General features: G+C 41.8%; 1 long non-coding RNA gene across 1 annotated transcript in view; it reads left to right on the forward strand.

The window, feature by feature from the left end:
* Positions 1-12,896: 12,896 nt before the first annotated feature.
* LOC145722497 (uncharacterized) overlaps positions 12,897-24,747 on the forward strand; it is a 167,682-nt gene continuing 155,831 nt past the window's right edge. Inside the window, exon 1 of the long non-coding RNA XR_014146802.1 lies at positions 12,897-13,017. This is a non-coding gene — a long non-coding RNA (uncharacterized LOC145722497). The remainder of the gene's footprint in view (positions 13,018-24,747) is intronic.

The raw sequence follows: 24,747 nt of genomic DNA on the forward strand, positions 1-24,747 counted from the left end.
TCAGAAGTCTATGGGGGCGGGGGAGAGAAATCCATGGGGATGCTCCTCCTGCATGACCACAAACAGATGGTGTGTGGCTTGATTATCTAGGAAAAAAGATGTATGGAAACATTTTGCATGTCAGGGGATGAAGAGAAAAACTGTTTTTACTATAGGTGATGAGAGCCTCCTAGGAGGAAAGGGAGTTGAGACCAGGTGTGTGAGGGCAGATACTGAGCTCTGTCAGTCATCTCTGACACAACATTCCTAATTTAGCTAATGCCCGGGCTATGGTGGGTACAGGGTTCTCAAAGCTTTGGGAACCCAAGGCTGGGACATTCTTGGCTGAGGTTAATTTCCAGGGAGTGGATTCATGCTCCTGTGCAATTCCATGGATGGTTTGTGGAAAGACTTGGAGCCCTGCCCCCAACCATCAGCACAGGGCATCCCAGATCAGTTAGGAGCATTATGTGAGCACCTTCTTAGCTTCCAAATCCACTTCCCAGCTTGCCTGATCCTTTTCTTTTGTATTAGTAGAGGTGTTCCTTCTCCTGGCAGAGGCTAGGCCACCCTATCCTTCTCAGAGCATTCCATAATCATCCATCCCCTCTCGAGCTTGTATGTTTAGCTGTGTGTCCTCCTCTCTAGCTTCATCTCATTCCTCATCTCATCCCCCTCCCTCTTTCAGGTCCTTAAAGGCATTAGGATTTCTTCAGCCACAGATTCTTTGCTTGTGGCATGCTCTCTGCCTGGAAGGTCTTTCCTATGTGGGACTAGACCGTACTGTGAGGGAATACCAGATTTGAGGATTGGCAAAATGTGGATAAATAACCTAGGTTATTTTTCACTTTATTTATTATTGATCCAGGAAATGTACATCAACATTACATGACAGTATAAATTGTCTCTTTCTCTTGTGCAGGAGGGAAACCCAGGGAGTTGGACAACAGAATAGGGCCCACTGCCTCTTTAAGGCTAGATGTAGGAGAGGGCAGCAAACATGAGAAGAATTCCTCATAAGAGGAATTCCTGATTCCACCAGTTGTATGTTTCTGGGCTTAATCAAGGTTTAGTAAGACTGGATATGGCCTACCAGGCTCTCTCTCATCCTGATACCTTCTCATCCCTGGATGTTTGTTGAACCTTTGCTTCCTCAGAGAAGACTACCCTGATCCCCACTCTGCCTTCCCTTCTTGAGTGATTTATATAGGGAATTATGTGGCACATCTCCAGGACCATAAGTTCACATAGTAGACTCAGATGTGGAGGGTGCCACTTCGAGTTAGGTAGAGCAGCTGCTCTTGGCATAAATGATGAGGGCAATTTATTATCTTATATAACGAGTATGTGTGTGTGTGTGTGTGTGTGTGTGCTGGGGTGGGGGGACTTGAAGATTGCTTAATTCACCTCAGTGATGGCATCAGCCCTAGCCTACCTTCTTCAGTATGTCATTTAGCTTTCCTGATGGCTCCCAGATGCCTGCCATAGGACCTACACAGTGTAAGAAGAGTGTTTAGCTCTTGCTACATGTCTCCGTGTAACAGCTAGACACTGTTTCATAGATGTGACCCTGAGAGTCTTATGTGCATATCTCATGAAGCTGTAGGTGTATACATGGTAATCACTGCAAGGAGAATGGGGTCATACCTGTTGACATAAACCATTGTAGACTTAAACACTTGGGCTCACCATAGGATCCCCTCCCTGAGTCACATGGAGGGAAAATACCTAAATAGAACGAAGACTCTGCTACCAAGGAAGAAGAGAGAAGAGGCTTTTGTGCAGGCTACTCCCAGTGTTGGTGACATCATTACATATTTACTAGTGTTACTGTTGAAGTGGTCTCGTTGGCTCATCTAATCCTTCCCTGAGAACAAACTGGTGACTCTTAGTCCCCAGCACTTTGCACGGGGTCTGACTCATAAGAGGCACTCAGTAAATACATGTAGAATGTCTGAGCCAATGAACCACCCTCTTCCTTTGGGACATTGAAACAAGATTTACTTCCCCTTCCAGACTCCAAAAGTCCCTAGGGATCTTGGACCACACTGGGGTGAATCCTCAGGAGGGAGATCCCGAAATTCTACCTACAGTCAATCCTCATTATTTGCAGAGTCTCTATTTGTGAATTTACTTACTTGCTAAAATGCATTTGTACCACCCCCACCAAATTAATAAAGCACTTTTGCAGTCATTTGCAAACATTGCAGAGTGATCAAAAATGTGAATTTTTAGGAATGCCTAATCTGCATATTCCCTACTGAAGTAGAATAAGGCCAAGTTCTGCCCTTTTGTATCAGCTCTCATGCCGCAAGTGAATGTCCTTTTTACGATCTATTTAGTGCCATGTTTTTCACATTTTTGTGCTTTTTGTTGGTGATTTCACTGTTTAAATGGCTCCCAAGTGTAGCTCCCAAGTGTAGTACCATCTGTGTTCCTTAGCGTAAGAAGACTATAATGTGTCTACAGAGAAAATGAGTGTGTTAGATAAACTTCATCAGGGATGAATTATAGTGTTGTTCGCTGTGGGTTTGATATTAATGAACCACCAGTATATATTAAATAAGGTGTCTTTAAAGAGGAACACACACAAAACAAGGTAATGCACTGATTGGTTGATGAGAATATTGTGACCAGGGGCTCACAGGAACCTAATCCTGTATTTCCCGTAGGAGCAATGGTTCAGTATTTGCTAATTCAGTGTTCATGGCAGCTTTATGGAGCATAACTACTACAAATAAGGAGAATCAACTATACTTTGGTTATTTTGAGTAAAGAGTAAATGAGAGAGGACTACATTAGTATTTGTAGATTATAGAAATATTCGTAAAGTTAAATGGTTAACACTAAATCTTTGTATATTCTGTGACAGAAATTACATAGGCATGCTCCTAACATTTTCAGACAAGAGAACAAATGGCTCCTCCAATCTAAAATTTTCCCCATCTCTCGTTTTATCCTATACCATGTAGAATCTTGTATGCATGTGTGAACAATTCAAATTCCATGTCCAAGCTCCATTCATACCCTCCTGCCAATATTTGCCCCTTGGTGACCCCTGTGATCCAGGGGTGAATATGCTGGTGGCAAGGTCTGCGCTTGGGAGTCAGGCCAGGGAAAAGGCCTTTGCAAACTTTGGAAGAGGGATCAAGGCCACTTCTTGGATCCAGTTTTTGGTCTAGAAGGAGGGGGAGACACAGACATTAGGTGCTTGAATCCTTCTTCACTTCTCCTAGATTCCTTGACCCCAGGGGAAGGTCACAGTCAGAGGAAGGGCAGGGTAGGACCCTCCAGAGTACTGGGCCCAGCATAGGAGACCAAGTTTGCTAAATTTAAGGTAAGTACTGGGTATGGAGTATGATGGGGCACAAAAGTGGTTATTTCTATTTCCAGATTAGATAAGAAACAGGAAATTCCTTATGAAGAAACAGTGTTTGAAGTGAGTTTTGAGAGATGATTACAAACTTCCTTGGTATGTGAAGATAAAGGCTGGGTTGGGAGGTGAAAATTTCTCAGGCAGAACCAAGTAATATGATAGTGTTTTTAGTGAGCTGTGAGTAATTCTGTAGGGGTTCAGCATCGTATGAGAGGCGTGGAGGCTCCGATGGTGGCAAGGGCTGGGTCACGGAGGGCATTGCATGCTGAATTGGAGGGTTTCTTCTTTATCTTGCTGTGCTGGGGAATTATTGAGTGACATGGTCCCATCTCTGTTTTAGTTACAGCAATATGCGTTGGATTGAAGAAGCATGGGGTGGAAGTTGGACTTTGGAAGTAGCTATGGGTTTATTGTGATTTTTCCAGATGCAAGGTGAAGAAGGGCTGAACCTTAGTCCTAGCCCTGTGGGGTAATGAAAAAGAACATGAGCAAGAATGATGAAAATACATTTCTTACATAAAAGGAATCAACCCAAGTGTTTTACAGACAGGATTTAATCTTTATGTCAACCCTGAGCAACAGGTGCTATTATTTACCTCTATTTTTTAGATGGAGAAGTTCAGGCAGAGAAGGGTTAAATAAACCACTTCTATGGACTGAATGTGTGTGCTTCCTCAAAATTCATATGTCAAAGCCCTAATCCCCATTGTGATGGTATTTGGAGGTGGGGTCTTTGGGAGGTGATTAGATATAGGGAGGTCATGAGAGTGGAGCCCCCATGATAAGAAGAAGAGGAGTCCAGAGTTTCCTCTTTCCTCCATGTGAGAATACAACGAGGGGACAGCCCTATGTAAACCAGGAAGAGAGCCCTCACCAAGAACCATGCTGGCCCCTGATGTCAGACTTCCGGCCTCTAGAACTGTGAGAAATAAATGTTTGTTGTTTAAGGCACCCAGCCTATGGTATTTTTCTTACAGCAGCCTGAGCTGAGATATTGCTCAAGGTCATATTACTAGTAGGTGGTAGAGTCAGGATTTTAACTAGCTATGACTCTTGTCTCTTTTCCCCACACCTCTAAATCCAAAGGGGCTGGAAAGAACCAGCTTTTCATCTCCCCCTTTGTTTTGTGGGACATTCTCCATGTCATAGTCACTTCCATAATGGTGTTATGTTCCCTATTCCCCTTTCTGGAGCTAAGGGGGAAATGAAAATAACATTGATTCTTCCAGTGATCACTGATGGGAGCCCGTGTTTCTGATCAAAGATGGGCCTTGATATAAGCCACCAGAACCCGGGAAGGAAAGATAGGACAACCATACAACTCTATAAACATGTATGTAATAAAGCTATTCTAAATCTTGTAAAGTCATTTTTTAAAAAGATTTTATTTATTTATTTCAGAGAGAGAGAGTAGGGGTGAGGGGCAGAGGGAGACGGAGGGAGAGTCTTAAGCAGACTCCGAGAGCCCGACGCAGGGCTACATCTCATGACCCTGAGACGATGACTTGTGCCGAAATCAAGACTCGGACACGTAACCAACTGCACCACCTGGGAACCCTTTTATAAAGTCATTTTAATGCACTTTATACCTTAGTATATGTGAGGAATTCCGCAGTATCGTGTTACTTTAGCATATAAAAGGAAACTCAATTGTGTCATAAATTGGACCTCTTTAAAACCAATATGCTAACATAATAAGTATTCATTAAATATTTAATTAGCAGGAATTTAGCCTGCTTTTTAGAATGTGGTTATGTCTCCTATGGGCAGGATTGTAATTAATGCATACTCTTACTAGCAATGTGTTTCTAAAAAAGTTACTTAGCTCTTTGTACCTAAGATACCCCATTTGTTTGTAAGATGGGTGCATCAATAATACCTATGTCATTGGGTCATTGTGAGGATTTGATTAGAACAGCACTCAGCACATAGTAAGCACCATATTAGCATTCGCTACATTCATTATGGTTTGGGTAGGCTGAGTCTTATCCTCTTAACCAATGCTTTCCTTCACTGCTGCAAAGATGGGTGTGAAAGTTTATCTTTCTTTGATCGTCATTCTTTTTATTATTATTATTATTTTTGTTATATGTATTGGAGCAGCTGACATTTGAGATCACCTATGATGCCTGAGGTGAGTTTGGAAAATAAAAGTAACTTAGCTTAATGTACAGCTTCATTCCCATTGCTTCACTGTTTTTTAGATGTCTGAGGTCCTATCCACTCTGGAATGCCATGATTCTTTCTGCCTCTTTCTTTCTTTCTCTCACATTCTTTGAGCACTAAATAATTCAAGCATTACAATGATTTTTGGTCATTTTCTACTTGATTTATTTTACTTATTTATTTTTAAAGATTTTATTTATTTATTTGAGACAGAGAGAGCATGAGAGGGAGGAGGGTCAGAGGGAGAAGCAGACTCCCTGCCGAGCAGGGAGCCCGATGTGGGACTCGATCCTGGGACTCCAGGATCATGACCTGAGCCGAAGGCAGTCACTTAACCAACTGAGCCACCCAGGTGCCCCTCTACTTGATTTATATACAGAATTCTTTCAAATGGTGGAAGATACGATGTCATAGCATTTGCTAATCATAGCTACACCCTCAAATGTTGTATCAAAGATGGGAAAAGTTGAAAGACACAAATGTTGGGTGTTTGAGGAAGGAGAGAGCATTGAACCATCTTCTTATTTAAATTTGCATTTCTGGGATTACTAGTGAGGTGGGCTCCTCCTCCCTTTTGTTCGTTCTCTATTTGATTATTTTGTTGTCTAAATTCTCTGTTCCTGTCCTTGTCCATTCATCTGTTCAAGTTTTTACCGGTTTGCACCTTGATTTACATGAGCTCCTCAAAATTAATAAAACCTTATTGGTCATATTTACAGCAAATATTTGTTTTTACCAGTTATCTTTTGAGTTCGGAAAAGAAAAAGTTTTGAAATTTCCCATAACCAAATCTACTGACCATTTGTTTTGAGACTGCTTATGTCACTTTAAAGATCGGACAATTTTCCTCTCCCTTCCTTTGGCAGAGTCACTTATATTATTCTGAAGTTGGTGAATTTTGACTCTTTCAACCACTCAACTCTTTTATATCCTTGGAGCTTATACTGTTCATTGGTTGATATATATATATATACATATATATGGATATATATATACACACACATATGTATATATGGGCATATCAAAAGAGAAACTGTTTTAATATCACATAATGAATTCATGTTTTGTTTGTTTGTTTTTAGAGGGGGAGAGAGAGAGAGGGTTGAGGGAGGGGCAGAGGGAGAGGAAGAGAGAGAATCTTTTTTTTTTTAATTATATATATATATTTTTTATTCTTATGTTAATCCCCATACATTACATCATTAGTTTTAGATGTAGTGTTCCATGATTCATTGTTTGTGCATAACACCCAGTGCTCCATGCAGAACGTGCCCTTTTTAATACCCATCACCAGGCTAACCCATCCTCCCACCCCCCTCCCCTCTAGAACCCTCAGTTTGTTTTTCAGAGTCCATCGTCTCTCATGGTTCGTCTACCCCTCCAATTTCCCCCCCTTCATTCTTCCCCTCCTGCTACCTTCTTCTTCTTCTTCTTTTTTTTTTTCTTAACATATATTGCATTAGAAGAGAGAGAATCTTAAAAGGCTCCACATTCAGCACGGAGCCTGATGCGGAGCTCCATTCCAAAACCCCAAGATCATGACCTGAGCCAAAAATCAGGAGTTGGATGCTTAACCAACTAAACCACCCTGGCAACCCTGGTTTTTTTTTTTTTTTTTAAATCACATTTGCTCTGTATCTGCACTAACACTGCAGCCTATAGTTATATGTGACTCGCAAGCACCTGAAATATGTCTAGGCCTTGCTGAGCTGTGCTGTAAGTGTAAAATGCCTACTGGACTTCAAGTCCTTAGAACAACAGCAGTTAACAACAGAATGTAAAACACCTCGATAAGGTTTTGATATTTATGGCAAGTAAGAGTGATAATATTTTGGGTGTAATAAAATATATATAATATGATATATAATATATTGACATATAAATAATATAATTGACATTTTTCAAATTAACTTCACTTTTTCCTTACTTTTTAAAATGAAAGTATTAGAGAAATTTCAATTCTCTATGTGGCTTATATTGCATTTCTGTCAGACAGCAGCGCCATACATTAGGGTTTGTTCTTTTTTTTTAAGATTTTATTTATTTGAGAGAGAGCGAGAGCGAGAGAGAGAGAGAGCATGCACAGAGGGAGAGGGAGAGGGAGAAACAGACTCCCCACTGAGCAGGGAGCCCGATGTGGGGCTCCATCCCAGGACCCTGAGATCATGACCTGAAGTCAGACGCTTAACTGACTGAGTCACCCAGGCACCCCTAGGGTTTGTTTCTATACACTTGATTTTTTTCTAAATGCTGTTTGCAAATTCAATGATGGTAGCTTTAAAATATGTTTTCAGATCTGCTAATTTCTTTTCTATTCTTTACCTCTTTCTTTCTTTCTTTCTTTCTTTCTTTCTTTCTTTCTTTCTTTCTTTTTCTTTCCTTTCTTTTGCCTGTTCTTCTGGACAATTTAAACATTTTTTCCAAGTTTCAAGAAAATTAAATCCCTCTGAGTCTTTGATTTAAATCACACAAAATTTGTAAAGTGATTTTGAAAAAAGTGACATCCTTACAAGACTAAGTCTTTTTTTTCCCAAGGAAATAGCATCTCTTTTCATTTTTGTCTTTGTGTTTACATTGCTCTAGCAATCTATGTGTTGTTTTTGTTTTTTCATATAAATGATACACATTTGTTCTTTGGATTATTGTTAGGTATCATGTTTTTATTGATGTTGTAAATGTGAGTTATTATTCCAATACACTTTTTTTAAAAGATTTTATTTATTTATTTATTTATTAGAGAGCGAGCGAGCGAGAAACAGCATGAGAGAGGAGAGGGTCAGAGGGAGAAGCAGGCTCCCCGCTGAGCCGGGAGCCCGATGTGGGACTCGATCCCAGGACCCTGGGATCATGACCTGAGCCGAAGGCAGTCGCTTAACCAACTGAGCCACCCAGGCGCCCTCCAATACACTTTTTAACTGGTTTATGTTAGTTTGCAAGGAGTGACCTTTAAAAATGAACCTTGTAACTACTTTTACTGAGCCTTTGAAAAATTAATTCTAATAGTTTTTCAGCTGATTCTCTTGAGTTAGTCCTCCATTTCAAATTAAAATGCTGTATCACAGTAAGCTCCAAATCAGCTTCTATAGTTCTCTCCCAAATTCTAGCTGTCTAAAGGTGATTTTTGAAAAAAGTGGAATGTTTAGGTATAAAGTCATCTTGTTTATTTTAGATGCAGTTTTATCAGAATTTATAGGAAATCACGGAGATAGAACGCTTTTTTTTTTCTTACCCCCTGTGTGTTTCTTGTTTCCAAGGACTTGATCCAAGGACTAGGGAAAAGTGGTATAGGATTTAGCCAGCATAGCTAGTAAATTCACAGCCTGTGCGTGTGCATAAGACTAGTTGTAAGGAAACATTTTGATTTCTGATAGTTGCCTTTTGCTGGGCATTTTTACATTCATCACTGCAGATGGTTACAATGGCTTGCTGAATTATCTTCTCAATTGGGATTTCACCTTGAAACTCTCAGCCTTTTTCTTGGATTTCTGAGAGCCTGGGGCTTACATTTCATTCTTGCTACATGATTATAGGAATTCAATTTTTATTTGGTCTTAAACATCTTCTCTTTCTGCTCTCTGCCCATATCCTTTTACTAATGCCTTTAAAAAGCTTTCTTTCTTTTTTGGGTAGCATGAATAACACTTTTATTTCATTCAAAAATAGTAGTTCATTTTTAACAAAAATCTTTGAGCACAGAATTGCTCAGGTATTGACAGTTTTAGTCCTCTCTGAATCCGTTCACGTACAGAATTTTTTCTAATCACAGAAATTATGATGATGTTGCATTCCATCATAGGAGCTGCAGAAATATAGGACAAAGGCAAGAAAACAAAAACACGTCCTCGTTAGAAGGAGTGTTGGTAATCAGCAGTATCAGAGATCAAACCAAATTAATACCATCTTGCAAAAGATAACGCGTATTTGTAGATTACCTTCAACCCTTGCCTTAAGGGAGAAAATTAATTTTCTCTGTTGATGTATTTAAACAACGTTACATGACTACCCATAACAAAATGTTTCCTCTCTAGGTAACTTACGGGGCAAAAGACAGGCTCCAGACTTTTGATGTGTTCGTGTGGGCATGCACCAGCTTCCCCCACCCACTGCCCCACTGGATTTCCATCAAGGTGTTGCCATATCACTGGCTGAAAACCCCTTAGTTTGCTGGTGTGGATTTTTAGCATCCTTACATGGAGGCCTCTTGATTGGGTGTTTTTTTAGTCCTCTCCTGGGGCCAAAGGGAAAACATGAATTTGACATTTGGAAACATGAGGTAGCTGTTATATTTTATATACTGTGAAAGTTTATGTATACACACACACACACACACAGGCACATTGTGTGATGTGGAATGAAATCTTTAATGAAAAATGTTATGTTGACATGGTGCAGGTGTGTGTGTGTGTGTGTGTGTGTGTGTGTGCGTGTGGTGGTGAAGTCATACCATTCCAGCCTACTGGGATTTTTATGTAAAGAGAAATTATTTATACGTGGTTGGTATGTGGACTGTGACTCTCTTGCCAAGTCCTCCAGTTGGTTAGCTTATTTCCTGGGTAATATAATTAGAAAAGCAAAAACCCATAGAATTTAAGGTGTTACACATCTCTTCGGCTCCGAGTGAGAAATCACTTTACATGAGACAAGAATATATTCATTTGTATTCCAAGCAGAGATGGAAAAATATCTTATAAATTTTTAATCCACCAAGTGGCATGTATTATCCTGAGTGATTGTCCCGGGTCAGGCTGCATTTTATACCTGTTTGTGTACCATTTGGAAAGGGAGCTACTGTGATGTGGAGGACAGAGCCACTCCTCTCCCCCACGCCACTCCCAAACTCAAGAAATACCGAAATGATGGGTTTTAATGAGGGGGTAAAATTATCAGAGTTTATTTTTATTCATATCCTTTTCCAGCAGTGAGCTTCACTGAAGCAACATAGATTTTTCTTTTTCTTTTTTTTTTTTAAAGATTTTATTTATTTATTTGACAGAGAGAGACACAGCGAGAGAGGGAACACAAGCATGGGGAGTGGGAGAGGGAGAAGCAGGCTTCCCGCTGAGCAGGGAGCCTGATGCGGGGCTCGATCCCAGGGCTCGATCCCAGGACCCTGGGATCATGACCTGAGCCGAAGGCAGACGCTTAACCACTGAGCCACCCAGGCGCCCCAACATAGATTTTTCTTTCCTCCATCCCAACACTGAACTCAAAATGTATTCTAAACTTAAAAAAAAAACACCTCATAGTAAAGAAAGGAATGTATATATATGTATTTTAGTTACAGTGTATTTTAAAACAGAGTATATTATACTACTACAATAGCAAGATTCAGGACACTGGCTACCTCTAAGATATGAAAAATTGAGAGCATTACCAATAATGATCAATTATTAATTTTAAATGATTAATATTATTTATTAAGATTAAGCATAGCCTTAATGAAATACATCATATTCTTGTAATTATTAAATTCTACTGCAGAAATAAATCTTCACTAAATCCAAATGTTTACAGAATAAATTCTCAAAGTTACTATAAAGACATATAATATCAAATGAACTGTTAATTTTTCTCACTTATTTATGGCCAGAAGTAGGAGACTGAAATATCTTAGGAAATCTCATAGGTGAGTACGAAAATACCTTTCAACCAAAAGGCAAATGAGGATATAAGGTTCTGGGATTACTTTTGGCTAGAATTGTTTAGATAGTTCAGATATTTTAGGTAGGGTTCGTGTATTTCAGGGAGAGTTTATGTATTTCAGGTTTAGAGTATTTAGCCCACTGGATGTGTCTCTGCACTTAATAATGCAGTAAAAACAAGACCCTATACATAGTTGAGTGGTAGGGATGCCTGGGTGGCTCAGTCGGTTAAGCGTCTGCCATCGGCTCAGGTCATGATCCCAGGGTCCTGGGATCGGGTCGCACATCGGGCTCCCTGCTCAGCGGGGAGCCTGCTTCTCCCTCTGGCCCCCCCACCCCCCCACCCTCCGCTCATGCTCTCTCTCTCTCTCTCTTTCTCTCACTCCCTCTCAAATAAATAAATATAATCTTGGGGCACCTGGGTGGCTCAGTCATTGAGCGTCTGCCTTCGGCTCAGGTCATGATCCCAGGGTCCTGAGATCAGGTCCCACATCGGGCTCCCTGCTCAGCAGGGAGTCTGCTTCTCTCTCAAATACATAAATAAAATTCTTTTTTTAAAAAAAAAGACCCTCTCTGCCCCTCCCCCTGCTCCTGCTTGTACTGCCCCCCTTCTCTGAAAAAAGAAAAAAATAGTTGAGTGGCTAAAATTCTCTTAAACTCTATCCTACACCAATTTCTCTATTGTGATTTAGTGACCTAGGGCATAATGTAGTGCTAATAAACGTATTCAGGCTTTTCTGTCAAGGACTAGGGATATTTTCAGAGAATGGAGGAGGGTTTCTCTGGGAACATAACTAAAGGAGGAGCCAGGATGAATATTTCCAGCCTGAAATGTCTCGATGAATGATTCGGCCCCTGACATTCCTTCTGTGAACCGTGATGACTGCAGCTGTGAGAGAAACATACTTTCGTTAGAGTGAGGCTTTCTTAAGAAGAGGATTTTTATAAAATAGCATTTGGCAGTAAAACTCAATTTGAAGTAAAATATGTTTAAAATTGTACTTTTTAAAGTTCCCTGGGCATCAGGGGTTATGACATTCTTCTCTGAGACAGAAGGTCAGAATTTCCATGGTGCCAGAAATTAAGACCCTACTGAAGTATCAGGTCATGGGAATAGCCTGGTCCACAGTAGGAAGGGGAACCCCCTGATGGCCAAGAGGGCCTTTGATGTTTTGCCCCCAGCAGGCTCTGCCCCACCTCTATTTCTGATCTTAGACAGAATAACCTTCTAACTAACCTAATTGGAGGTCCAGCACACTCCTCCTGCTGGTTACCTCCAATTCAAATGAAAATGGCTAGATAATTAAGCCCTTTCTTAGCTGCCTCAAGCCTGGCCTTTGTGACCCGGCAGAACCCCTTTGCCATCATCCCCCAAGTTCGCTGGGGTGGATTTTTGGCACCCTTCCATTGAGGTCTCCTCATTGGGTGCTTCTGTTAGCCCCCGCCCCGTGCCAAGCAAACAGCTGCTTTAACACTGGACATGCCCAAATGATTAAAGCACCATAAATTACATCCCATAGTGGCCTTATACTTGACTGCTTCCTCCCCTTACCTTGTTCACCCGCTTCGACTCCATCTGAACAGCAGTTCTTTACACTACATTCTTAGCAAGGTTATTTACTCGGCATGCCCAATGAGATTGCGCCTTATGCAATAAGTTCTCGGCCTTGAGATATGCCCGAGAGCGCAGATTTTTCAGCTGCTAAAAGAATTAACCTTTTAGCTGAGGATGGCCCTTATTGCTGGGTGTGCCTTCGTAGCCACGTCTGTGACCATTTAAGAATGTCACCGTGGTACCCGGAGACTCTTCATTCCCCACAATAGATCTGTTTCACTAGTCGGAGTGACCAGGAGGTAAGAGTCTTTGCCAGTTGTATGTTAAGTATGCCTGTTTATTTTAAAAATGGCTCTGTAGACTCCCCTCCATTACTTATGGAAATCGGAGAAAGGAGTGACAGCGATAATCAGAATCTACTCGTCCTTTCAGACCACATTTGGGTGAGTTCAACCCACTGCCTGGCTCCTTAGAAGGCAGAAGAAGAGGTCAATGGGTCAGGCAGCAGTCTCGTTAGACTCTCAGGATATTGAGATTCTTGGGTGAGAGAGAAAACATTTCTTAGTATTATAACCGTGTACTGAGTGGTTGAGACAGATCTGATGGGGATATCTAGGCTCGGCCCAGGGTAGGTGTTCTACAAATTCTAATTCCCCTTAATGGTTCTTGCCTTGTTTTTGTGTGTCTGTTGGATGTATTTACTCACCCAAATTTGATAGCACCCCAATACTACCTGCGTCCCAAATACTCACCGCTGCTGAACTTTCTCTCTCCACGTTACATACAGTGCACAAGGGGGGGTTCCTCTTACAACCTTAAACAGCACCCTTCTCTTCTCTTCTTCTCCTTTTGTCCCCGTGTATTTTCGTTTTGTTCTTTCTTGTGCCTCTTTGCTTCTCTGTCATGGGGTGGAGGACTTGGCCCCGCTGGATGGCATTGAACAAGGAGGACGAGAGATGGCAACAAGAAGTAGGTGAAAGGCCTTAAAACTTGGCTCAGCTGCAGAATCTTTATATTCAGAAGGGACCTCTTGAAGGTGGATCACGCGGTAGTTGTATGTTGCCCTCCTTTTGCCGGCACCTGAGGATATCGTCGTGATTGCAGGGTGCAAGGGGGGTGGGAAGATTGAAGAGAGCAGACTCAGAGTCCCCTCAGACTCAAAATACGAAAACAGTGATTTCACAAAAATACTGCATGAAAAATGCAGTGTGTGGAATTCTACTATGTTACCTCGGAGCCCTCACTTAAAATAGAAAAAGACATAGACCCTGTGGCTCTCTGGGCTTGCACCTGCCCCTCCACAGTGAAGCAGGGTCTTAGAATTGAAGGTTTGCAGGGAGGAGGGAAGGCCCAGCCACAGGAAGGAGGAAATGACAGCCTCGTGCGGCTGTGGGGAAGGAGCTGCATGGGGGCTGCCTGCAGATTCATCTGAAATTCTGCATTATTCTCCTGAACGAGAGGGTTCTCATGCTCAGGTAAAACAATCGCGGTGAGGGCCCATTCAACGATCTATTGAAAAAGAAGTTCATGGGTAGGAAGTTGTCAAATCTTTGGCTTCTGCTGCTATTTATAGTTGAATCTGGAACAAGATGGTGTAGAATTTAACCCCAGATGATCGCATTTTAATTTCAGCACGTGGCCATTGCGCCGTGCTCTGAGAGAGCTCCTTGCTCTCATGAGTCCTGCATCTTGGAAGGCAACACATCCTCGCCAGGGCACAGACTTTGGAGTTAGAGTCCCGGCTTCCTGCTTACGCTCTTGCACTTCCTAGCTTGCCCTTCCCCAGGGAGCCCCTGCACCTCTCTGGATCTCCATTTTCCCTGAGCTTTGGCAAATTGGGATACTGACAACCACAGCAGAGGGCTGTTAGGATGATTACTTGCAGTTGCGCACGTTTAAAGCGCTCAGCCCTTACCCCTGGTGTGTGACTTGTACCTAAGCACAATGTATGCCTCTACTTTTTTCCTTTACTTTTCCTGTACCAGTAGGAAAGACCACAAGCAGAGGCAACACCGTTTTTTAAGGCAATTTGAGTTCTTTCAAAGTAACTGAGGCTAGTGTTCTCAGAATTTCATGAAATCTTACCTGAAAGCTCTCTATAGGACAGGTAAAATGGAACTTGGGGAGGGGGCCTGGGGTTTCCACTGTTCAGTCCCTCCAGCAGCATTTCCCCTATGACCTGGGAGCAGCAGCCCCAGTTCCTTGGGTAGAGTGACGACTGATCATTTATTAGAATTGCTTGTTCTCCTCTAATTTGCTTGTGTATCTGAGATATTTTAATGGTGTCATACACTGGACTCATAAAGAATATGTCAAGGGGCGCCTGGGTGGCTCAGTTGGTTAAACTGGCTCAGGTCAAGATTTCAGGGTCCTGGGATCAAATCCTGCATTGGGCTCCTTGCTCAGTGGGGAGTCTGCTTCTCCCTCTGCCTCTGCCCCTCCCCCTGCTTGTGCTCGCTCTTTCTGACAACTAAATAAATAAAATCTTTAAAAAAAAAGAGTATGTCAGAACTCTGCACCACACATTCTCTCTGAAACCAAAGGGAGAGAAGCACATGCCTAGGGGATTCTGAAGCACCACGTGCTTGGACCTGGCATATTTCCTTGAGGGCATTCCATTTTTAAGCAATGCGAGCCAGCAATCAGCACGTTTCTCAAGGATTATTGCTTGTCCTTGGGCATACTCTGACACCTGAGGTCAAGATGAGCCAGAATATTTACTCAGTCCCTGGCAGGTAGTGCATTCCCTGCTGATAATTTATAAACAATAGATTTTAGTGGAAAGTGATGGAAAATATTCCTTGAATAACTGAGTTCCTCTATATGTGCTCACTGATGCTTAACTCAGTGGAACATTAGTACCCAGAATATTAAATCCTTCTTACACAATTAGATGGTACACTTACGCATACTAATAAGGTGTGAATGTGGGATGTTTATCTTCTTCCTGAGGATTATAAATTCTTTTGGCAGGTACTGTCTCTTTCTATTTCACTGTGTAATATGTGCCCAGAGGCAACTATTCTTTGCCAGAGTGCATCCTCCAAACAACAGAAATCAATGAGGTTAAAGAACATCCTGAAATGTGTGTCTCAAACATGGTGCATTTTCCCTCATTGGTACATGTACCAACCAGTCGGTGGCTGTCCTGCAGCTGTTATATGTATCATGTTGATTTTCAGGATAGATCCTTTATTTTATGATCATTTAAAGAAGAGAAATAAAAATTGGTAGCGTACTGAATGCCGTACTTTGTTTTTGATTTGGGACAAATACTTAAATGGCTTATGCAAGAGCCAAATTTTATTTTATTTTTTTAAGATTTATTTATTTGAGAGAGAGAGAGAGTGGTGGGAGGGGCAGAGGGAGAGGGAGAGAGAGAGAGAATCTCAAGCAGACTCCCTGCTGAGCATGGAGCCCATTGTGGGACTTGATCCCAGAACCCTGAGACCATGACCCGACGCTTAACCAACTGAGCCACCCAGGTGCCCCAAGAGCCAGATTTTAATTTTCAACTGCACTTGACAGTATTTTGAGGTCTGAAAAATGTCCTTATGCTGTCCCTGGATTTGGCTTTCATTTGTTTGTTTTGCTTTGCTTTGGCGCATCTTGTTGTATCTGCAAAGTAAAGGTAAAGGTAGTGGTTACCTGTTCCTTTGATGTTTCCAACCCAATCTGGATCAGGTAATTTATTGAGAGGTCATACCTTTGGAGTCGAATTGCTAGATCAGAGAGCCCTCAGCCTATTCTTAATCTCAGGAGGGGAGCGGTCCTGGGTTATAGAGAGATAAGGAATAAGAGGAAGAGGGAGAACAAAAATTTCTATGCCTCTGCATTTTCTGAAATCTGGGGGCCCATATGACTCTACCATCTGTTTGCAAGTGGTCAGGGCTTTCTTGTGGATAGGGAGGTTGACATCCACCGGTGTGGTTCTATTGTATTTTTTGGGTCATCTTTACAAATTTGAAAGCAACAATATGCGTTAGCCTCTCATGATTTAGTAATAGATGTCTCCTAATTGTCTGTGAGGCAACCAAGGTTAGGCTCCCACAGTGGTGGTGGGGACTGTGTGCTTACTACGACTACATCAATTTGATGTACTGGTTATTTGCTTCCTCCACTCTGCTAACCACAGTGGATCTCAGCCCTTACATGTGAAACCGAGAGAAGTGATTTGAAATGAAAATGAATATTAATAATCTATCATATAGGTGGCTGCTGGCTGTAATTCATTCTGAGTAATGCTGGCGCGGACTCTGAGCACATGCCCGAGAGTCTTCAGACATACGACGAATTCTATCCCACAGAAGCAGCTACGCACAAGTACGCTGCACCAGGCTTCAGGGTGTGCCTGCCTCCATCAGTCTGAGCAACATTCTTTTCTTGGATCTGCTGTCACCAAAGATAAGCACGCCATCATAATTCTGTCACGGAGATGGGTTTTTGGGTGTGGTGGTATTATACCTTTACCACGAGTGGCCATGTGCTCTGAATAAAGGTCTGATGGTAACTGTAGACATTACCCTCATTTTGAAGAGTAATTTGGAAGTCGTGCGGAAATAGTGCGTGCCATTATTATATATGTACGTGTGCACATGTATCCAAATTGCATGCTTGGAAAAAAAAGTACATGTTTTTGTTTCCTGAGGTTGCATCGGAGGTTAGGAAAGAAAAGTAGACGCTTGCTCAGCCGACGAGCAAAGAGATAGGTTCACTGGTGATGGGGCCTTAATAGGGAAGAGGATCCCAAATGAGCTGGGAAAGGTAGCTGGCAGAAGATCTGGGAGGGATATAGGCAGGGAGAGGGCTATCCTCACAGTGTCTCATGGCCCCAGGGGACCCTTGTACTCTCCTGTCTCTTTTAGGCAGAGGTTGGCAATTGTTTTTCTTCGAGGCGAGAAGGAAGCGTGTAGAGCAGAGAGAACAGGGCAGGGGAGGTACAAGCAACAGGGAGAAATCTGAAGGTAAATCTTTGCAGGTTGTTAAAGGCCCAAGAAAATCCCCCCAGAGTGCTGGTTCCGAGTTTGTGTGGTGGACGGCTTGAGGCCCGGAGGGGATTCCAGCCCTCTGCCACAGAGCAGGTAGCAGGAACCATAAAAATGACAGCAATAGCCAGAGCAACAGTGACAGAATGGGCAGCTGACGTTTATGGGACAGCTTCTAAGTGTCAGTTACTGTGGTTAGCACTTGATGTGCGTAATCTTATTTCATACACTGGGCACAGAAAGATGATATTATGCCCATTTTACAAATGAGGAGACTGACGTGGAGAGAGGTTAGATTGCTTGCTTAAGGTCGTACAACCAGAAATAACAATAATTTAAATTTAATCAAAAAGGAACCAAATTGATTTTAGGTGTTTGCAGCTTTTTTTCTTTTCTGCAAGAGTAAAGCAATTGACTCTCAATCTCAGCTGTGCTTTAGAGTCATTTGGGGAACTTTAAAAACTGGTGCCTGATCCTACCTCCCAGACATTCTTTAGTTGATCTGAGGCATGATTGGGAGTTTTTAGAGCTCCCCGAGAGATTCTAATGTAATGGCCGAGGTTGCAAACCCCTGCTCTAAAGTAGGTTCTCTTCTGGCTTTTCGCTAGACTTTCATTTGATTCCATCATTTAACTTAATCATAACTGTGAACCCTGTGTTTATGGTCTGATCACGTGTTTGGTCTGTCCCTCCTAGAAGAACGCAGACCCCATTCCCGTATCCCCAGAGTCCCGTTTAATGCTGGATAAATGAAAATGAGTAAGTATCATCCCTCTGTAAAAGTAGTTAATCACCAGTCAGAAAGTATCCATCCCTCAGTTTTTAAAGCCAGCATTTAATACTTTAATTGAAATAGTAATTTATTTAAAGGGGTGGAGGGGGTCCTGGCAATTTCTCCTTATATGGGACCACCTAAGATGGTCAGATGGAGGAGGGGATGAGGAAGAAGAGAAAGACCAGGAGCCCAGTGAGGTCAGTGGTGTGGAACTGTGTTCCTGAGAGGAACATCCATTACACAAGGATTTTTCAGGATGAGACGTGGGCTTTAATATTTGATTCAAACTCTTACATAAGTTTAGATAAGGGACTTTGATGGACACCGCAGGATGGTTGAAGACAACCTGGGTAGGGAACCTTTGGTTTCACCAGCTGGGCAGGGAGCGACTCTGCCTTCACCAAGTGCAAGCTGGTGTGGGCTGGACTGGGCTGGGTGGGGCAGGGGATCGTGAGGAGCTAGGCTCTCCTGTGTCTACTTTAGTTCTGGACCGGGTGACAAATACAACCAAAAGGCATCTTTCAGCATCTTTCAGGCCCCAACAGCTCATCAATCTGCTATTGCTTTGCTAGAGCAAAAATAATACGTAATAAATAATTTCTCACTGCCTCAAAAGGAATGAAAATTTCTTTGTAAGAATCTTTCCTATTTAAAGGTAACCATCATCACAGCATTAATGCTTGACCGTACACTTAATTTGAAATCCAAATACGGGAGATTTAAACTGAAATTCTACTCATTAAATGAAGTGATTAACTTGGTAAGTTGTGATTTCGGCATGTAGTTCCAATCCTCACAAAGATAGGATGTGGAGGAGGAATGGAAGTAAAGCTGTCAGGGTATGTGTTCATATAATGAGTGTCATGAACTGTTTTAGATTTTATTTAATAGGCATTTTAATAATACTTAGTATGTACCAGGCACTCTTAGGAGCACAATATAACTATTAACTCATTAAGTCATCATATCAACTCTATGAAATAGATATTATTGGTATCATTCCTGTTTTACAAATAAGAAACCGAGGCACAGAGAGGTTAAGTGACTTGTTGAAGATCACATAGCACAAATGTGATATAGCCGGACTCAAACCTCAGCTCTGGCTCCAGAGCCTGCGTACCTAACTACGATGTACCTCACCTCTCTAGGGAAATGCCTCCCAGATTCACATGTTTTCTTTTTTTTTTAAATTTTAAAAAATTTTTTTATTGTTATTAATCACCATACATTACATCATTAGTTTTTTTTTTTAAAGATTTTATTTATTTATTTGAGAGAATGAGATAACATGAGAGGGGGGAGGGTCAGAGGGAGAAGTAGACTCCCCGCCGAGTAGGGAGCCCGATGCGGGACTCAATCCCGGGACTCCAGGATCATGACCTGAGCCGAAGGCAGTCGCTTAACCAACTGAGCCACCCAGGCGCCCCACATCATTAGTTTTTGATGTAGTGTTCCATGATTCAATGTTTACGTATAACACCCAGTGCTCCATTCAATACGTGCCCTCTTTAATACCCATCACCGGGCTAACCCATCCCTGCACCCCCTCCCCTTTAGAACCCTCAGTTTGTTTCTCAGAGTCCGTCGTCTCTCATGGTTTGTCTCCCCCTCCGATTTCCCCCCCTTCATTCACATGCTTTCTTATTAAAGCTGAGCAATTGCTTCCTGTGGAAAAGCCCATTCTTGTCAATTCAGTTGAAAATGTCCCATGCCTGAGATGAAATCTGTAAGACTGTTGAATAATGACAGGTGGCACTGTAGGTTCATTCTGAGGGATGGCCATCCTGGCTATTAGACAGGCACTCATCGGATCCGTCCTCCCCTCCACGGTGGGAGTGGCTAAGGCCAGAAAGGTGAACTCACACGTGTGTTTGCAGGTATGCTAAAGGAGAAAGAAAACGTGGATGGGATGGACACAGAAAAAACGTGTTCTCGAAAGTGGGCCGAGAGGTATGTGGCAAGTGGAGATGCACTTTTCCTTGTATATTTTCTGCACTGCAAAAATTTGTTTTTCTTTTTCAATACTGTGCAAGGGCTAATTCCATAATCTTTTCAACAAAAAGGGCTATCACTCTGTATATGTGTCAGTTGGGGTAAGACTGGAGTCAGGGAGGCTAGGTGGCCTTTGCCGTGATACATGTAGAAATTGTGAGTGTCTGAGCAGAGAGAGAGCAGATGAGGAGAGGGGGGTTTTGGGGCCATTCAGGAGAAGTAACCTCGAGTCATCGGTGACCTGTGAGTTCTACCTTCTTGGGCTACACACCTGCCGATTGGAAGGTGAAATGTACATGGCATGTTGAAGTGCTAGTGATGATAGAGCAGATAGAGGCTGAAGAGATTCTGGAGAAGGGGGCACACACAGGATACATTACATCAGTGGATATATATATATTACAGCGGTGCCCACTGGCATCTGCAAAAGGGAGAGAACCGAGATGCATGGTCTTCATGCCAGGTGGCGTTGCTCCTTGATGCACCTACACGTGTTTGATTCTGAACCCTGGACAGACCTTATTTTGACAACTTGCCCGTAGGAAGTGTGCAAGGGAGGTAGTCTGTGCCTGTCCAAGCTGGCAGACATTGTTTTTTAAAGATTTATTTATTCATTTTGGAGGAAGAGAGCAAGAGTGAGAGAGAGCATGGGGTAGAGGGGCAGAGGGAGAGGGAGAGAGAGTCTTAAGCAGACTGCACTGAGCATGGAATCTGATGGGGGGCCTGATCTCATGACGCTGAGATCATGACCTGAGCCAAAACCAAGGGTTAGACACTTAACCGACTGCGCCATCCACATGCCCCAAAACTGGTAGACATTTTTGTTTATGCCCATGTCTGTAAATCTAATAGGAGAATGAGGTGTCATGAATTAAAATACATATGATTATTTTTTAAAGCTATGGTTAATCAGATCATGACAGACTTAAATGAATACATTTAAACCCTTATTAATGTTTCTAATGCTAAGCAGTTACTGTTAAGATCAATATTTTTCTCAAAGTGATGACTCTAGGTACTGGATTGTATCCATTTAAGCATAAAACGTTCTGTGATAAATATGCATTGGGAAATGATTTTGCTTCTAACTTTCCTTTTAGGAAAAGTGGAAAAGTTAAAGGGTTTGGCAAAACCACATATAGTAATTAATTATTTTATGTGGAAATAAATTTTTGTCAATAATTAATATGTATTTAAAATACTGTAAAAGTATGAACTCTCTAGTATTGTATGAATTCTTTTTTTTTTTTTTAGGTTTTTATTAATTTACTTGACAGAGAGACACAGCGAGAGAGGGAACACAAGCAGGGGGAGAGGGGGAGGGAGAAGCAGACTCCCTGCTGAGCAGGGAGCCTGATGTGGGGCTCAATCCCAGGATCCTGGGATCATGACCTGAGCCGAAGGCAGATGATTAATGACTGAGCCACCCGGGCACCTCTACTGTATGAATTCTAAGAAGGCAAGAAAAATGATTGTTAATCAACTGTTGGATTCATGTTGATTCTAACTAGGAATTTATATTTAGAATTGTCAAAATTATGATAGGGCAGAGCTGTATACTTTATATGCTGTAATACTTTGGGTCCCCTCATGAAAGTCATGTGTCAGCATTAATAAGAATATCCTTTTAAAATGGAGCTTAACCATTTTATTGTTCTTTCCATTCTTTGTTTCCCTAAGTGGGTCTCAAGTATAAATTCTTTCTGCCTTCAGGTAAAGAGGAATTTGGAAAGTTCATTTAGTATAATAATTAAGAGTGCGAGCTCTAGAGAGACTCCATAGATTCCAGTCCCAGTTCCAGGGTTTACTAGCTGCATGGCCTTGGGAAAATTACATAACTTGTGTGTGTCACAGTTTCCTAATCTATAAAAGGGGAATGAAAGTGGTACCAATCTCTATAGACGTGGGAATTACATGAGTTACTATATAAAGCAATTAGGACAATGCATACATATAGTAAATGTTCACTTAATATCAGATACCATTATTAGTCAAAAGCTAATGACTGCGAATAGCTTCTGACTAATAATAATACCTCAACATCTTTGACTCAAGATCTTAGAATAATGTGCTTTTAAAGCCTATTTAAAAGACGAGAGAACAGTGCAGCTGACCCTCATTGAGTGCTTTCTCTGTGTCAGGCTATTTTCTAGGTACTTCACATGTACTCTTTTAGTCTGTGTCAAGAAATAAAGAATAAAAAGGAATTAATAGGCATAGAAAAACTGTCTTAGATAAACATAATGGAGAAGAATTTTCCCTAAACCTAAGAGATCCCCTAAGTTGGCATGAGAGACCACAGGTCTTGGTAGAAGGATGGCCTTGGTTCCAGCTTCTCAGCAGCACAGCCCCAAGAGACACTGCTGATTGGTGTTTCCGGGTCCATGAGATCAGAGGCCAGTCTTTTGTAAAAGATTCCTGATGGAAAGATTTCCATCATGGAAAGCTCAGAGGACCCTCCAAATAGGGTCACTGTTCGAACTCATCTTGTCCTGCAGATTGGACAGTGGTCACTAGAGGACGCACTGCCCACATTTGCACACAAGGACTAGGTCAGCTCTTCTGTACCTGGACATCTCCAGATTTCATTTAGAAATCTAGGGCAGTCCTTCCACCAGGAGAGGTACCTGTCCAGTACCGAGACTGCTCTATTCCATGTGTACATCCTTCCTCTTCTCACAACACTCCAGCACATCTGAGACCAGAAAAGGTGGTGTGGCCCCCATCACTCAGAGGGGTGGGCTATGTTATTATGGGGCTACAGTGAAGCCACTTAAAACCCCAAGCTGAGACAGCCATTAATGCTCCCCACATTACATTAGTATTTGGTGTATATTTGTGCTTATTTCAGAGAATTTTTTAAAAGCATACTATGTCCTATAGCAAGACAGAAGAGGTAGATTCCTTACAGATTTCCCTATATCCTTGTGAACCTAGTTACTTGTTTTCTTCATCTTGAAGCATCAAGGGGTTGGCTTATAAGATGATGTTAAAAATTTCTAACAGTCACAAATACTTTGTGCCTTAGAACTCAATTTAATGATTTTGAATGCTTATAGAAGACCAGGGTTAAATTTTGGAAGCAAGGTTGTAATACAGGGTTATGATTTGCAGATTGACAAGGATGAGGGCTGATAAAAGCAGAGCAGCTTTTGGGGACAGGGACAACAAGCTGGTCGAGGAAGGAAAAACTATAGTCTGGAGAACAGAAATAAGATGGAGAGTTCTGGGGAATGTGATTAAGTCCTTAACCTCTGTTGACATCAGGCAGGGGTTTCGAAATCTTTGTGCCTTGGGTAGATTTGTAGGGTGATTTTTGTTTGTGGACAAAACAATAATTTACAGCTTCTTTCTGATTTCCTTAGGTCCTTTGATTTCCTTAACCCTGAGAACTTGAAGAATAGGAAGCTATGCATTGAATGCCTGCACAAAAGGAAAAAGATAGGAAGGGTTGGACAAAAGGAAAAAGATAGGAATGGAAATAGTTTCTTAGCTTTCTGGTCCCCAGTGCTTGGCTCCAGGATGTAGCCGTTCACAAATCCAGGCCCACTTTCTTTAGGGAGGAATATGGCATGGAGTGAAGAGATATTCATCACTCCTTGTGGACCATAGTGTGAGTGGCACATACAACCTTGACCTTGAAGAAAACCAAGGACTAGAAATAGGTCTCAGGGGATAGATATCATGCTAGCAGTAGCAACTGTGATTCTCCCAGCTTCTGTGCATCAGAGTCAAACCATTCTCTTACTGGTTTCTTTTCTTAAAAGCATCAAAAATGTGTATTTATCTCTCATTGGTTTATTTCTTCCTCAGACTCATAAAATGGAGAATGCATCTAATCACTTTCTCTTACATAAGGATACATTTTTTATAAACTTAAAAAGTACTTTTTTGGGGTCATTGGTTTCAGCATATATCTTTTGATATATAATACTCACTTTTTAGATTTTTCACATTGTCATAGTACTTTTAAAAATAAAAACAGGAGATAAAAATATCTGTGGAGGGATGTTTCCTTGATGAGGCTGAAATTTCTTTTTTTTTTTTTTGATGTAGTGTTCCATGATTCATTGTTTGCGTGTAACACCCAGTGCTCCATGCAGAATGTGCCCTCTTTAATACCCATCACCGGGCTAACCCATCCTCCCACCCCCTCCCCTCTAGAACCCTCAGTTTGTTTTTCAGAGTCCATCGTCTCTCATGGTTTGTCTCCCCCTCCGATCTCCCCCCCCTTCATTTTTCCCTTCCTACTATCTTCTTTTTTTTTTTTAACATAT

This window comes from Leptonychotes weddellii, chromosome 7, assembly GCF_054177405.1.
Source record: "Leptonychotes weddellii isolate Sample4059 chromosome 7, ASM5417740v2, whole genome shotgun sequence".
Taxonomy (NCBI): domain Eukaryota; kingdom Metazoa; phylum Chordata; class Mammalia; order Carnivora; family Phocidae; genus Leptonychotes; species Leptonychotes weddellii.